We start from the raw sequence: 15,394 nt of genomic DNA, 5'->3' as shown, positions 1-15,394 counted from the left end.
GCTGCGGTTTCAGGTTTAACATGCAGCACAAACCCAACTAACTCCCCTCCCCCACACACCCAATTCTCTGGGATGGTCACTTCACCCCTCCCCCCCACCGCGTGGTTAACAGCGGGGAATATTTCTGTTCAGCAGAGCAGGAAGGGGCACCTCTGAATGTCCCCTTAATAAAATCGCCCCATTTCAACCAGGTGACCGTGAATGATATCACTCTCCTGAGGATAACAAAGAGCGATAAGGAATGGATGTTGTCTGCATGCCAGCAAACACCGGGACCATACGCTGCCATGCTTTGTTATGCAATGATTCCAGACTATGTGCTACTGGCCTGGCGTGGTAAAGTGTCCTACCATGGCGGACGGGATAAGGCAGCCCTCCCCAGAAACCTTTTGCAAAGGCTTTGGGAGTACATGAAGGAGAGCTTTCTGGAGATGTCCCTGGAGGATTTCCGCTCCATCCCCATACACGTTAACAGACTTTTCCAGTAGCTGTACTGGCCGCGATTGCCAGGGCAAATTAATCATTAATCATTAAACACGCTTGCTTTTAAACCATGTGTAATATTTACAAAGGTACACTCACCAGAGGTCCCCTGTGTGCCCACAGGGTCTTGGGTGAGTTCGGGGGTTACTGGTTCCAGGTCCAGGGTGACAAACATATCCTGGCTGTTGGGGAAACTGGTTTCTCCGCTTCCTTGCTGCTGTGAGCTATCTATGATGTTCTTTCCATCCTCATCTTCCTCGTCCGCCGAACCCGCTTCCCTGTCTCCAGCGAGGGACTGATAGCACACGCTTGGGCTACTGGTGGCTGCACCCCCTAGAATGGCATGCAGCTCCTCGTAGTAGCGGCATGTTTGCGGCTCAGCCCCGGACCTTCCGTTTGCGTCTCTGGCTTTGTGGTAGGCTTGCCTTAGCTCCTTAATTTTCACGCGGCACTGCTGTGCGTCCCTGTTATGGCCTCTGTCCTTCATGGCCTTGGAGATCTTTTCTAATGTTTTGCCATTTCTTTTACTGTTTCGGAGTTCGGCCAGCACTGCTTCATCTCCCCAGATGGCGATCAGATCCCGTACCTCCCGATCGGTCCAGGCTGGAGCTCTTTTGCGATCCTGGGACTGGGACTGGGACTCCATCACGGTTACCTGTGCTGATGAGCTCTGCATGGTCACCTGTGCTCTCCACGCTGAGCAAACAGGAAATGAAATTCAAACGTTCGCGGGGCTTTTCCTGTCTACCTGGCCAGTGCATCTGAGATGAGAGTGCTGTCCAGAGCGGTCACAATGAAGCACTGTGGGATAGCTCCCGGAGGCCACTAATGTCGAATTCCGTCCTCACTAACCCAATTCCGAACCCCTAAGGCCGATTTTATCGCTAATCCCCTCGTCGAGGTGGTGTAAAGAAACCGGTTTAAAGGGCCCTTTAAGTCGAAAGAAAGGGCTTCGTCGTGTAAACGTGTCCAGGCTTAAGTCGACTTAACGCAGCTAAAGTCGACCTAAACTCGTAGTGTAGACCAGGCCTAAGTGGCACCCCTGAGAACAGACACCTCCCCACCCGGGCAGAGCAGCTTAGCACTCGCAGAAATGGGGGAAGGCAGTGGCAGTGACTCCGCATGAGCCCCCCAAACTGCACCCATGGTGGACTCCCCTCCCCCTCTCCTGACACTGCAGTGGACCTCACCCACTCCAAGCCCCAGGCTCCCTCTGCCTGGGAGGAGACTCACCAAGTGCTGCCTGCAGTTGGAACAGGCTGGGAGCTGGAGACTGCCCAGGAGATTTGGGTAGGAGGCGGGGTGACCCAGGTGAGCAGCATCTCATTGCTGCTGATCAGGCGAGGCTTCTGCAGAGCAGAGGGAGTCCTGCACTCCCTGCTCACCTACCACTAACCCTGGCTGGAGCAGCTCCCTGAGGCTGCTGGAGGAGAGGCCCCACTCCCCACTGAGGGCTGAAGCAGGTCAGCCCCTGCTGCAGCCAGCTCAGGGGCCACAAAACAGCTGATGGGGGGCAGGACTGCATTCAGGGGAGCCTGCCAAACAGCTGATAAGCACAGTCGCCTACCAGCTGATCAGTGGGGGCAGGGCTGCCCGGAACTGCTGATCCGTGGCCGGGGCCACAGAACCACTATTGCCGGTGGGTGCTGAGCACCCACTAATTTTTTTCCATGGAGTCGGTACCTATGGCTGGCAGGATGCTTGGATTCCAGTTGTCATGTGTTGAAAAGCAATCACAGCTCAGGAAACCGCTGATATTTTAGTCTTCCCCACAAACCAGCTTCCTGGATGTAGAAGTGAAAATGGAATCATGGGCAGAGGAAGGAAGAGAGAGAAAGGATGGTGGTTTCTAGTAAACACCTTCTCTAACCAAACAGCCAGCTTATTAGACACTACACTGCAGTACAGATAAAGCCATGTTAAGAGCAGGCAGGCTCTGATTGTGCTCACAAGAAGAGACGTCCTTCTTCCTATGTAATAACAACCTGCATTCTTCTTCAGGCTGGAGTTTGATGCTGTGGTTGAGAGTCCTGGACTAGTTATGGAGAATCTTTACTCCTTCTCGTGACACTTGCAGTTCCTTTTTTTGTGGATGCAAGGGCTGCAATTCCCACTTACAGGTTGGGTGCTGAAATTGTCCAGAAAGGACACTCAATTCTATGTCAGTCTCTGCCAACTCCACACCAACTTACCACTACCCCATCTGTCACGCTGCCTGGAGTGGCTCACAACCATGCAGTGCCGTAACAAGGGCGAGGCGAGTGAACAGGAGCGCCACCAGCTTTTCTGCCGCCCTAGGTGGCGGAAGGTCCCGCCCCGAAATGTCGCCCCCCAGAGAGGCGGCGGAAAGTCCCGCCGCCGAAATACCACCGCGGTCGCCGCCCCCCAAATTGTAGCGCCCTAGGTGTGATGAAGTGGGAATGTTCGTGATGTGTTATTTGAATGCTGCACCCCCGGCTTCCTGAGATTCACCATGACTCTCAGCCAGCCAGTTGAACAGAAGTTTATTTAGACGACAGGAACACAGTCCAAAACAGGTCTTGCCGGTACCGACAACAGCCCCCTCCCCGGTTTCCCCGCGCAGCTCGGAACCTGGCGCCACGGGAGCTGTTTCCTGCGGGGACAGACAGGCCGGGGAACGTGCTCGGCGGCAGGAAGGAAGCTGCGGCCGGGGCTGCAGAGACCCGCGCTGCCGAGCGTCTGAAGCCCTTGGCAGGCAGAGGCTGCCGGGGGAGCGGGGGAGCAGGGCAGGCAGGGGCATAGAGGCTGCAGGGGCCGGGGGGTGCAGGGGCAGGGCAGGCGCAGAGGCTGCAGGGGCGGAGGGTGCAGGGGCTGCAGGGCGAGGAGGAGCAGTGCAGGCAGGGGCATAGAGGCTGCAGGGGCAGGGCAGGCGGGGGGGTGCAGGGGCTGCAGGGGCAGGGGGGTGCAGGGGTCTCAGAGGTTGCAGGGGCGGGGGGGGTGCAGGGGCAGGGCAGGCGGGGGGCGCAGAGGCTGCAGGGGTAGGGGGGTGCAGGGGCTGCAAGGCAAGTGGGGAGCAGGGGTCTCAGAGGCTGCAGGGGCGGGCGGGTGCAGGGGCAGGGCAGGCGGGGGGTGCAGAGGCTGCAGGGGCACGGGGGTGCAGGGGCTGCAGGGTGAGTGGGGAGCAGGGGTCTCAGAGGCTGCAGGGGCAGGGCAGGCGGGGGGCGCAGAGGCTGCAGGGGCAGGGGGGTGCAGGGGCTGCAGGGCGAGTGGGGAGCACAGGTCACAGAGGCTGCAGGGGTGGGGGGGTGCAGGGGCAGGGCAGGCGGGGGGCACAGAGGCTGCAGGGCGAGTGGGGAGCAGGGAAGCACTTAGCAACCCCCAACCAAGATCAGAGCGGGAGGGAGGAGGGGGAATGCAGGGTACTCAGAGGAGGGGGCAGAGTTGGGGCAGGGGCTTTGGGGAAGGGGTGGGGCTGGGGCGGGGCCGGGGGTGGGGAAGGGGCGGAGTTGGGGCAGGGCCAGGCCCCCGTGGAGTGTCCTCTTTTTTCAGTGTTGAAATATGGTAACCCTAGTATCAGGCGCCGGCTCACAGCTGAGTATTTCTGTTTCCATCCTGTAGTGGGCAGAGAGACTCTACAGTCCCACAGTTCATGTTTACAAGTAAGGAACATCCCGCACTAGTCGCTAGCTGGAAAAGGTGAGGGCTATTGGACACAATGGTGCTTAGCAGATCTTTTCCCGCAGACCCTTTCCCCCTGGCTGGCTGTGCAGGGCAGTGCCCTAGCTGGATGGGACATACCTTGGCCTGAGAAGTCTTGGGTGAAGCTGTGATCTGGGGCTGAACAGGGATAAGGGGGTTATGAACAGAGATGCCAGGAGCCATTGGTCAGGTTGGTGAATTCATTTATTTGTAATGTTTGTTTCCCTCTTCTTGCTGCTGTTTTCTCTGTCGCTCCATCCATCCACCTCAGCCTGCGCAGGGGCTAAGCAGGTGGGACGTGGGAGGCTGGGAACACGACTCCATCCCTCACACATTGCTCTGCTCGGCTCCCACTGTGAGAGGAAAAGGAGCGGGAGAAGAAAATTGCCACGCCTCCCCTAGGCCTTGATACAGAGCCAAAAACATGCATCCAGGGCTGGGCACGGCTGCTCCACCGCAGGGAACACAGCACTGCCAGGGCCCTGGACAGGAGATTCTATGGCCCTGACCTCTCCCTACCAGGACAGGGCCTTCCCTCATCTGCCTCCACATGGACTGTCTCAGAGCACTGGGGAGGTGCAGCACAGGATCCAGCGCAGGCTGTGTCAGCCTAGGGTCCGGCTGGAACCATCCCTGCTGTGTCTGACCCTACAGAGTGGCTGGGATTCACCTGGGGCCACAAGATCCTCGGTGCCATAGACATGCTGAGGCTAAGCTTGGACATTTGCTTTGGGAGTGAGGTGCTGATCTGAGGAGCACGTTCTTCTCCCCACCACTTTGTTCCTATGGGACCCAGCGCAGAATGGAGTGAATCCATTTACACAAGAGCCATCAGTGCCCAGGGGAGGGAAGGGAGCTCCCTGCACGGGGACTGAGCAGCTGCCTGTGGATCAGCACCAGGGGGAATGGAGCCCAGAGAAGCCCCTGGATGCTGAGATCCTTCCCTGGGCCTCTCAGACCTGCAGAACAAGGGCTGGGAAAAGGAGGCTTCTGCTGAGTCCTGCTGCTGGGAGACCCGCTTCTCCTCTGTCTGTCTGGCTCTCCTGTGCTTTGGTTCTTTCATTCACTCTCTGATCCTCCCTGTCACGGATATTTTGGCTCCTCTGATCCTAGCCAGAAGCAGGAAGTTCAGACCCAGCTGCTGGGGAAGGGGGGTGCAAGGAATCTGAGCTTATAGGACAGGCTGAGCGGCCTCAGGTTCTTATTTGATCTGAGCCGGGACAGCCCATCTCTGAAAACGTCACAGAAACAAGTGACCCAGTGAGATGGCAGGGACTTGCTGGCTCTGATTGGGCTGGAGCCTTCGCCCCGCCCCAGGAAGAGCCTCTCAAACCACTGCAATGACACAGTTTCAATACGGCTCACGAGGCAGAGGCTGCAGCAGGGAGATGTGTAAAGTGAGGGATGAAAGGAGCATCTATCCCCCGGAATAAGCAAAGACGCCATCAGTGCAGGCAACAAACCCCTGTGCAGGGGAAAAAAGCCACCAGCTCCGACTGCACCGGGGATGCACGCCTGGAGCTGAGCTCTCGCAGTGGGGAGTAGATCCGGGGGTGCGGTGAGCAGGACGAGGGGAGAAAATGGCTCTTCATATGCTACCTTTGCTGCAGGGGGCGCTGTACTCAGCGATGGCAAATTCATCTGGAAGACACGAGGGAAGGGAAATGTGATCAGGGCTGTGAGAGACCCAAGCAGGACTCCTCACACTTCCACCGGGCCCTGCGGCAGAGAGCTGGCCCCGCACCAGAAATCTCAGGCAGGAGGGGAGGGAGCCCTGTCTCCAGGGGCACTGGGGGAACCTCAGCTGGGCTCCATGGGAGGAAGGCAAAGGTTATCCCAAGGCTACAGCACAACAGGCATCTCCAGCAGGTCTGTGCCAGGTGCCCTTTGTCCGTTTGCACCTCGTCTGACACACGACTGCCGGGGTTGCCGTTGGGCTCTGGGTTTGTCACCCGATGTCCTAGCTGGGGAGGTGGAGGAGCGAATGTGCCTCCCCCAGGTCACACCCAGAGCTGGGATCTCAGGGCAGGATCTGAACCCAGGACACTCCCAGATCCTTCTGGCTCTGACCCACCTGGGTTGGCACCTTCCCTCTACAGTGCGGGAGGGGTCTGGGGCTCGTGGTGCGAGCATGAGGCCAGTGGAATATGATCCCTCGCCCATAATCCCGGTGTGGCCCACACTCTCATCTGGGAGAGGGGTGACTCTGCTGAGATGGGTCTGTTGTGTCCAGAGATGAGAGGGGGACGCTGTCTGCGTGGGGCAAACCGGTGTCAGGATGGTGGTGGCAGGGCCGTTTGGGTTGGAAGCAGGAGGAGAAGGGAATGAGGTTTGCCCTTGAACCTGCGTGGGCAGTCGCTGAGGAGGCAGCGCTGGCGTGAGGTTCCCAGCTCAGCCCCAGCCCTGTCCCCACCTCAGGAGGCAGCACAGGAGTGGGGAGGTGGATCATTGAGAGAACGAGGCCAAACACAATCCCGAGCCCAGCGGGTTCCCCTGTGGCTCTGACTGTGGCCTCTTCCTTCCCTGTGACAGGCCCATGGGGGCTAACGTCCCCCCAGCACTGCCCCCACACGCACCCGTCTCGTAGTAATCGTAGACTTTCACCAGTGCCGGCTTCAGGCTCTGCACGGGGAAGTCCTGCTCCACCGCGAAGGAGAAGCTCTGAGTCACGTTGCTCACCTGGGGTGTGTGGGGGGGAAACAGACGAGACTCAGGAGGCAACTCTGAGCCACTTCACCCTCTCCTTCCCCATCTCCCCACCCCTCATTCTGCAGGTCCAGCATCTGCCCCCCTTGGCTGCAGGACCTGGCAGGGATTCAGGCCCTGAGGGAGAAGCCCTGCCGCCCCGATCCCCATCCCCCAGGTACAAGCCGCTCTTCCTGGTACCCATAGGCTGGGGAGACAACAGGAAGGCCCCAGCTCTATATGTTGGGGGGGAACAGGAAGAGCTGCACAGAAATGCTGGGGAGCAGCAGCAGCTGTGCAGGAATACATGGGTTTGTTTTCCCCGGCCCCGCCTGAGAGATCCCCGCTCAGTGCCTCTATCAAAGGTATGTCAGGGGGTGACTCTCCCTGGCCCATCCCGGCCCCCTGTGAGCGCTCACCTGCTCCATGTAGAGCAGCACGTGGTTGGTGCTCAGTTCTGTGCGGTAGATGTGGTGATGTCCTTCCAGCTGCCAGCGGTAAAGAGAGAGAAGCAGGATGTAACTGAGCCCCCTTCGAACCACCCCAGAGCCCTAAGCAATGGGATGCTGAAGCAATCTCAGAACTGTTAGCAATTATCTTTGAGATCTCTTGGAGGACGGGTGATTTCCCAGGGGATTGGAGGCAGGCAAACAGAGTATCTATCTTTAAAAATGGGAACAAAGAGGACCCAGGAATTCATAGACCAGTCAGCCTAACAGTCATACCCGGAAAGATAGCAGAAGAAATTATTAAACAGTCAACTTGTAACAGGATTACAAGATAAAGCCAGCATGGATTTGTCAAGAACAAATCGTGCCAAACCAACCTCAGTTTCTTCTCTGAGAGGGTTACGGGACCAGTGGATAGTGGGGGCGGGGAGGGAGAGGAAAGCAGTAGTCATCATATATCTTGATTTTAATAAGGCTTCTGACACAGTCCCACATGACATTCTCATAAGAAAATCAGGGAAATGTGGTCTAAATGAAATTATTATAAAATGGATGTACAAGTGGTTGAAAGACTGTACTCAAAGGGCCGTCATCCACGGTTTGCTGTTAAACTGCTAGGGTGTATCTAGTGGGGTCCTACAGTGGTCAGTCCTGGGTCTGGTACTATTCAACATGATCATTAATCACTTAGATAATAGAGTGGAGAGCATGCTTCTAAAATCTGTGGATGACACCAGCTGGGCGGGGCTGTAAGCATTTTGGACAGGATTAGAATTTAAAACGACCTTGCCAAATTAGAGAATTGGTCCGAAACCAACAAGATGAAATTCAATAAAGACAAATACAAAATACTACACTTGGGAAGGAAAAATTAAATGCACAACTACAAAATGAGGCATAACTGGCTAGGGGGTAGTACTGCTGAAAAGGATCTGTGGGTTATAGAGGATCACAAATTTAATATAAGTCAGCAATGTGATGCAGTTGTGAAAAAGGCTAATATCATTCTGGGGTATATTAACAGGACTGTCATATGTAAGACACGGTATGTAATTATACCACTCTACTTGGCATTGGTGAGGCCTCAGCTGGAGTACTGTGTCCACTTCTGGGCACCACACTTTAGCAAAGATGTGGATAAATTGGAGAGAGTCCAGAGAACAGCAAGAAAAATGATTAAAAATGTAGAAGATCTGACCTATGTGGAAAGGTTAAAAACTCTGGGCATGTTTAGTCTTGAGAGAAGAAGGCTGAGGGGGAACCTGATAACATATTTGAATATTCTTAAGGTTTGTTATAAAGAGGATGGTGATCAATTGTTCTCCATGTCCACTGAAGGTAAGACAAGAAGTAATGGGCTTAATTTGCAGCAAGGGAGAGTTAGACAATTTTTCCTAAATCTAACCTAACTGTAATGGTAATTAAGCACTGGCACAGGCTTCTAAGGGAGGCTGTGATTTCCCGTCCCTGGACATTTTTAAGGACAGGTTAGACAGACACCTATCAGGGATAAGCTAGGTTTACGTGGTCCTGCTTCCTCACAGGCGGCTGAACTTGATGACCTTTTGTGGTCCCTCCCATTCCTACAGTAGAGTCCTGTGTGGGACTATTTTTTAATCCCGCTCCCGCTATTATGGCAACGGGTCCTGCGGGATCCCAGTCCCATTGCAGAGCTCTACACTCGTCCCACACAGGGCTCTATCCTATAGCTCTGTGATTCTTTGCTGGTGCCATAGACACTGACTCTGTGGGTGCTCTGGGGCTGGAGAACCCATGGAAAAAAATAGTGGGTGCTCAGCACCCAATGGTGGCCCACTGATCAGCTCCTCCCCTCCCCCCCCCCAGCGCCTCCCACCCACCGGTGGTCAGCTGTTCAGTGGTGTGCAGGAGGCTCTGGGGGGGAGGGAGAGAAGCAGGGACAGGAAGAGGCAGAACGCGGGCAGGGCGGGCTCGGGGGGGGTGTGGAACGGGGTGGGAAGAGGCAGGGCGGGGGCAGTCCTTGGGGGAAGGTGGCAAGTGTGGGCAGGGCCTGGGACACAGCAGGGGTCAAGCACCCTCGGGGAAAACAGAAAGTCGGTGCCTCTGGCTGCTGCTTTAAAGGAAGAGGCAAAATCTGTACTGTGGCCCCATGGGCAGTGCATAATGCAGGCTGGGAGAGGCTAAGCATCCCTGATAGAAAAGGCCTAAAGATCTAAATAGAACCAAGGACGTGCATTTAACCATGTCAGCTATTTGTTAACCAATTTAATTGGCTCACTTGGCTCACAAGTATATGCAGCTGCTTCCCCATATCTCCCCAAGGTTTTTAGTGCAAAGGGTCAGCAAATGTACCTTGTTTTCCCTTCAAAATGACAAATGTATCCGCCACAGATGTCTCTTGTATCCCCCTCCCCAAAAGTAATATATGTATCCTGTGTACCCTATTATCCATAAGCCAGCATAATGACGCAAAAGGATGAAGGCTAAGTTGTTTGTTACTGGTTATAAAAAGGGCCTGTTCGGCCATGTAAGGTGTGTCTCTCTTCTGGCATTAGACGATGAGAGCGCCCGCTCAGCTGATCGATCAATAAAGAACTTGGTACCCGTCTTCTTGTCACTCCGTGCCTCCTTGGTGTAACTGGGTAAGCTCCGGGGAGAACGGGCCCTATTTGGCCAACAAATTGGCGACTCCGCCGGGACTTCTCTCCCTGTAGGGGACGCTGACCGCCGGCCGAGGACGACTCCGGAGAGTGGCCACCTTGAGCTGTTGGTTTGCTCGAGCTCCGGGTCACCACAATCGACCGGGACGGCTGCGCCCCCTCTATAGAGAACTCCAAAGGACACGGAAGCGAGACGGTACCAGAAGAAGGGGAAGTCCGACTGCTGGACGCAGCCACTCCGGGCGGTAAGTGCGTTTACCTCCTGGGTTTTGAGGAATAACGCCCCCGAAGTGTGGGTTGGACAGTGGACGCCCCTTAGGCAGCCTGTGCACAGGAAGGGTATATGAGTGTTAAAAGCTGTGACAGTATTATGAATGTCTTGTTACTGTGTTGTTAAACGAATGAGTAATGTACAATGAACAAATGTTTTGTGGTTGTGATAACTAAACCAGACAACGGCTTATGAATAATTTCACTAACTTCACTAGTCCGTGGGCCGTACTGGACAATTACTGGGACGTAGAAAAGCCCCAGGGCTTGCTTTTATTCCTGGTAGGGGTACTGTTCTTTTTCATTCTAATGATATGCTGGAAGCCAAAATTGTGATAACCAGGTCTAGGACTTAAACCGACTCTAGCCGCACCGAGACTCCTGCGAGGGGAAACCCTGTGACCAGGATATCTTGATCGCAAGGGGGGTCGGTCGAACCCGTGACCAGGTTTAATTAAACACGAGCATAATGGGGTCCGGACAAAGCACATATGCTGGGACACCCTTGGAATGTATGTTAAATAATTGGAAGGCGTTTAAACGCCAGGCTGATTATGGAATGGTATTATGTAAAGATGATCTGATAATGGAGAAGTTAATTATGATTAAGACCATGAGCTGTCTTTGGAAATGAAACGTCAAAAGATTCAGAGAGAACTCATGAAGCTGGAACAGGAAAAATATAGAGGAGCTCTTGGAGATTGCGTTAAAGGTTTATGATTGCAGAGACGATGAGGAATGGAAAAAGGGGGCCCGCATGCTGGCGATGGCCCTGAGGGAGGGAAGTGAGGAAAAGGGGGGCAAGACGAAGGGGCGCACAGGACCGCAGGGGAAGGGGAAGGGCCCCCGTTTGGGATGAAATCAATGTGCTATCTGTAAGGAGGAGGGACACTGGAAGAACGAATGCCCCCAGCGACATACCATGGGGGAAGGATATAGAAACAAAAGCCCACCAATTCGTTTGTAGCCCTTCCTGTCCCATTGCGCTGCTAGGACGAGATGTCCTTACTAAATTACAGGCGGAAATCTCATTCAACAATAATGGGACTATGGAAGTTAGGCTGCCTAAAGAACAAACCTCTAATTATCAAATGGCCCTTCTGAGTGCTGAAAATCTCCCCCCCCCCCCCCCCCCGGCGCAGCCGGAGGGTGAAAGGGACCAGCTGTCAGGGGTTAACTCTAAAGTCTGGGCTGAGGAGGGAGGCTTTGCTCGGGCTCGAAATGCTCTACCAGTGCATATTTCCCTTAAGGAAGGAAGCCGCCCAGTCCGAATTCGACAATACCCCCTTAAGTTAACCACTCGGATCGGGTTGAAGCCTCTGATTCAAAAGTTTTTGCAGTACGGCTGGCTAAGGGAAGGCACTTCCCCGTACAATACTCCGATAATGGGAGTGCCTAAGCCTAATGGGCAGTATCGATTGGTCCAGGACCTAAGACAGGTTAATAAGTCAATAGAGGCCCCTTATCCAGTTGTCCCAAACCCTCATACTATCTTGGGCCAGGTCCCCAAGAGCCACAGCTGGTTCTCTGTGATAGATTTAAAAGATGCTTTCTTCTCTATACCCCTTGATCAGGAGTCTCAGAAACTGTTTGCCTTTGAATGGGAGGACCCAGATACCCATTACAAGGCTCAGTATCTCTGGACTGTTGTCCCTCAGGGACTTACCTGTGCACCCGAGATTTTTGGCAGCCAGCTAAAAAGAGATCTTGCCCCGTTCCTGGCTAGACACCCCTCGTGCAACATAGTTCAGTATTGTGATGATCTGCTCTTAAGTACTGAGACGGAAACAGCTTGTAGAGAGCAGACTATAGAACTCCTTAATTTTCTTGGGGCTCAGGGGTACAAGGTTTCCAGGGAAAAACCCCAATTGGTTAGACAGCAGGTCACTTTTCTCGGATATCATCTTTGTCAGGGACGTCGTAGCTTGGGTAAAGACAGGATCCAAGTTATACTCGAGAGTCCTCAGCCCCGAAGTCCCAGAGAGTTGAGAGCTTTCCTGGGACTAACCGGTTTTTGCCGGCTTTGGATCCCTGACTATGGAGGGAAGGCCCTTACTAAAGAGGGTCTGCTCCATTGGTCATGGACCAAGGAAAAAGAAAAAGCATTTCAAGAGCTTAAAAAAAAAAAAAGCCTTAGTTCAGCCTCCCGCTTTAGCTCTCCCAGATTCCCGGAAGCCGTTCACCCTATACGTTCACGAGAGGGGAGGGGTGGCATCTGGAGTCCTGTGCCAAAGGTCGGGACCGACCTGGCGACCTGTAGGTTACTACTCAAAGGTATTGAACCCGGTTGCCAAAGGCTGGCCGGCTTGTTTACGAGCCATGGCCGCAACCGCTCTCCTTGTGCAGGAGGCTGAAAAATTAACCTTGGGTGGGGATACTGAGGTTGTGGTGCCCCATGGGGTACCCCAGATACTGGGAACAGGAGCCGGGGAAAAGCATCTAAATCCCAGTCAGCATACTAGATATGAGGTGGGGCTTTTGTTGGCCCCTAACCTGACTTTCAAAACAGTTAGTTCCCTCAACCCGGCTACCTTACTGCCTGATCCCCAAGTTCCCTGTAGGATCCGCCCCACTCATGATTGTATTGAAGTCTTGCAACAAGAGACTAAACCTCGCCCTGATCTTTCAGATTTGCCCTGGCCCAATCCCGATATCGAAGGATACGATGATGGATCTAGTTATGTAGTAGATGGGAAGCGATTTACAGGAGCAGCCGTCGTAGTTAAGAGTGGAGAGGTGTACAAGTTTAAGCTTAGCCCCAATTTATCTGCCCAGGCGGCGGAGCTGGTGGCTCTTATTAAGGCTCTCCGGTCAAGCATGGGTCTCAAATTCTCCGGCTTTTAGAAGCAGTACAACTCCCCTCAGCAGTAGCAGTGGTGCATTGCAAAGCCCATCAAGGGAAGATCAAGATGTAACCAAGGGCAATGCCAGAGCAGATCGGGAAGGCATTTAAGGTTTAAAAGGGAAAGCTATTGGACACCAGAGGTTGTACAGAGTGGAATCCTCAGAAGTGAGTGTGCTTGTCCTGGTTTGTTGCTTCAAGGCTCTGTACAGAAGTTATGTTACTGGAAAGGATGGATAATGGCAATGTGTATGTGTTGATGGTTGGAGAAAAGGTGTATGAGTGAAGAGTGGAAGGTTCCTTTGGAAGTTAGAAGAAGCTGAGAAAGGGAGAAGAGGAAAAAGCACAGAATGAGTTAACTGAGAGGAAAATACAGCTAGCAGGCTCATCCAAGGACAGTGTTCACAGCTAAGACTTGGCTGACCACCAAGAGAAAGGGGGGCCTGAATGTGCCCAAGCAACTGTGAGATCAGCAAAATACTGCAAGGCATAATGAAGACAACAGAAGGGTTAAAAAGCAGCTTTGCTGAACAGTATTGGCTCAAGGATTTAAAAATTCCCCCACTCTGTTCGGCCAGGCGTTGGCCAGAGACTTGGAGGAGTGGGATAATTCAGACAGAGCCCTCCTGCTGCAATATGTAGATGACTTGTTGATTGCTGCTGTGGGTCTAATCCCTTGTCTCAGAGCTACTGTGAGTTTCCTGAACTTTATTGGACTGCGAGGATACAGGGTATCTCAAAGCAAAGCCCAAATTGCTCTTTCAGAGGTTCAATATCTGGGATTTCACATCAGGCAGGGAGAGAGACAGCTCTCAAATGAAAGGAAGGAGGCTATCTGCCAAGTTCCCATCCCCAGCAACCGTAAACGGCTTAGGGCATTCCTGGGCATGGCAGGTTTTTGCAGAATATGGATTCCAGAGTTTGGACTGTGGGCTAAACCTCTGTATGAATGTGTTAAGGGAGCGGAACATGACTGTTTAGAAATCATAGATGTTCAGTATTCTAGCCGCCCAGATCTAAAAGATCAGCCACTCCCAAATGCTGACTTGGAATGGTATACAGATGGAAGTAGTACTGTTGTGGATGGGCAAAGGAGGGCTGGTTATGCTATTGTGTCTCTTCATGATACCGTGGAAGCTGAGAGTTTACCGGCAGGAACGTCTGCCCAGCTTGCTGAACTAGTGGCCCTGACCCGTACCCTTGAGCTGGCAAAAGACAAACGGGTTAATATTTTTACTGATTCAAAGTATGCTTTTGGGGTATTGCATGCTCACGCTGGTTTGTGGAAGCAAAGGGGAATGCTAACAGCCCAAGGCTCTCCGGTTAGGAACTGGGAAAACTATTAATTTGTATACTGACAGTCGTTATGCGTATATGGTGGTGCATGCCCACGGAACCCTGTGGAAAGAAAGGGGCTTCATTACGGCTTCAGGCCAAAGAATAGCCCATGGGACCCTTATTAAGTCATTGCTTGAGGCCCTGATGCTCCCCCTCCGGGTCGCCGTGCGTGCACATGGGAGGGCCCCGCGTAAGGGCCTGAAACTTTCACCCTTTGAGCTGGTCTTTGGGTTCCCTCCCCGAGTACTCATCCCGGGGTACCGAGAGGATGTAAACTGGGAAGTAGGGAATGACTCCTTGTGGAAGCAGGTTTCTGTGCTACAATCTGTTTTGTTACAGCTACATCGATACGCGGCGCCTTTCCAGACCCTTCCCTTGGATCAACCCGTGCATTCATTCCAGATCGGTGATCAAGTCCTTATCAAAAAGTGGAAGCGTGATCCCCTCACGCCACGGTGGGACGGCCCGCACACTGTATCGCTCATCAGCCAGGCCGCCGTTAAGGTCCTCGGGAGCGACAAGTGGACACATCATACACAGGTAAAGCGGTTTCTGAATCCAAACCCGGAGAGCAACACAACCAAAGAGGACAACAGCCCTCTGTCCACTCCGGCTCCGGAAGCCCGGGGTGGCACAGGTGAAGACTCCACCTGGAAGTACCAAGGACTAGAGGGACTAAAGGGACTGTTTAAGAGAAAGGGACAATGAGGTTATCCTTTGTGTTTCTGTTATGCATATTCAGTTATTCATATGGTTGGGAAAAACAGGTTTTTGCAATTAGGGGAAATAATAGCAGATTCCTTTAACCTTACCAATTGTTGGGTATGTGGCGGTCCAGGAGAGTTAAATGAGTGGCCCTGGGTAGTCCAGCCAGTACAGACCTGGGGTGGGTGGGACACAGATTGGTTTACCTCCTGGCTGCCACAATTGGGATGGCTACGAAAAGGTTTTCTCCTTTTTATATTCTTTGTTACCACCCTATTAACTCTCGCTTGCTTTACCCCTTGCTTGGTTGCGGCAGTCCAAAG

The 15,394-nt window shown here is 53.4% G+C and overlaps 1 pseudogene; it reads right to left on the bottom strand.

Annotated features, from left to right (window-relative positions):
* Positions 1-4,333: 4,333 nt before the first annotated feature.
* Positions 4,334-15,394, bottom strand: part of LOC135885884 (alpha-2-macroglobulin-like) — a 170,762-nt pseudogene continuing 159,701 nt past the window's right edge.

Source organism: Emys orbicularis, chromosome 1, assembly GCF_028017835.1.
Source record: "Emys orbicularis isolate rEmyOrb1 chromosome 1, rEmyOrb1.hap1, whole genome shotgun sequence".
NCBI lineage: Eukaryota > Metazoa > Chordata > Testudines > Emydidae > Emys > Emys orbicularis.
This window is presented reverse-complemented; position numbering and strand designations above follow the sequence as displayed.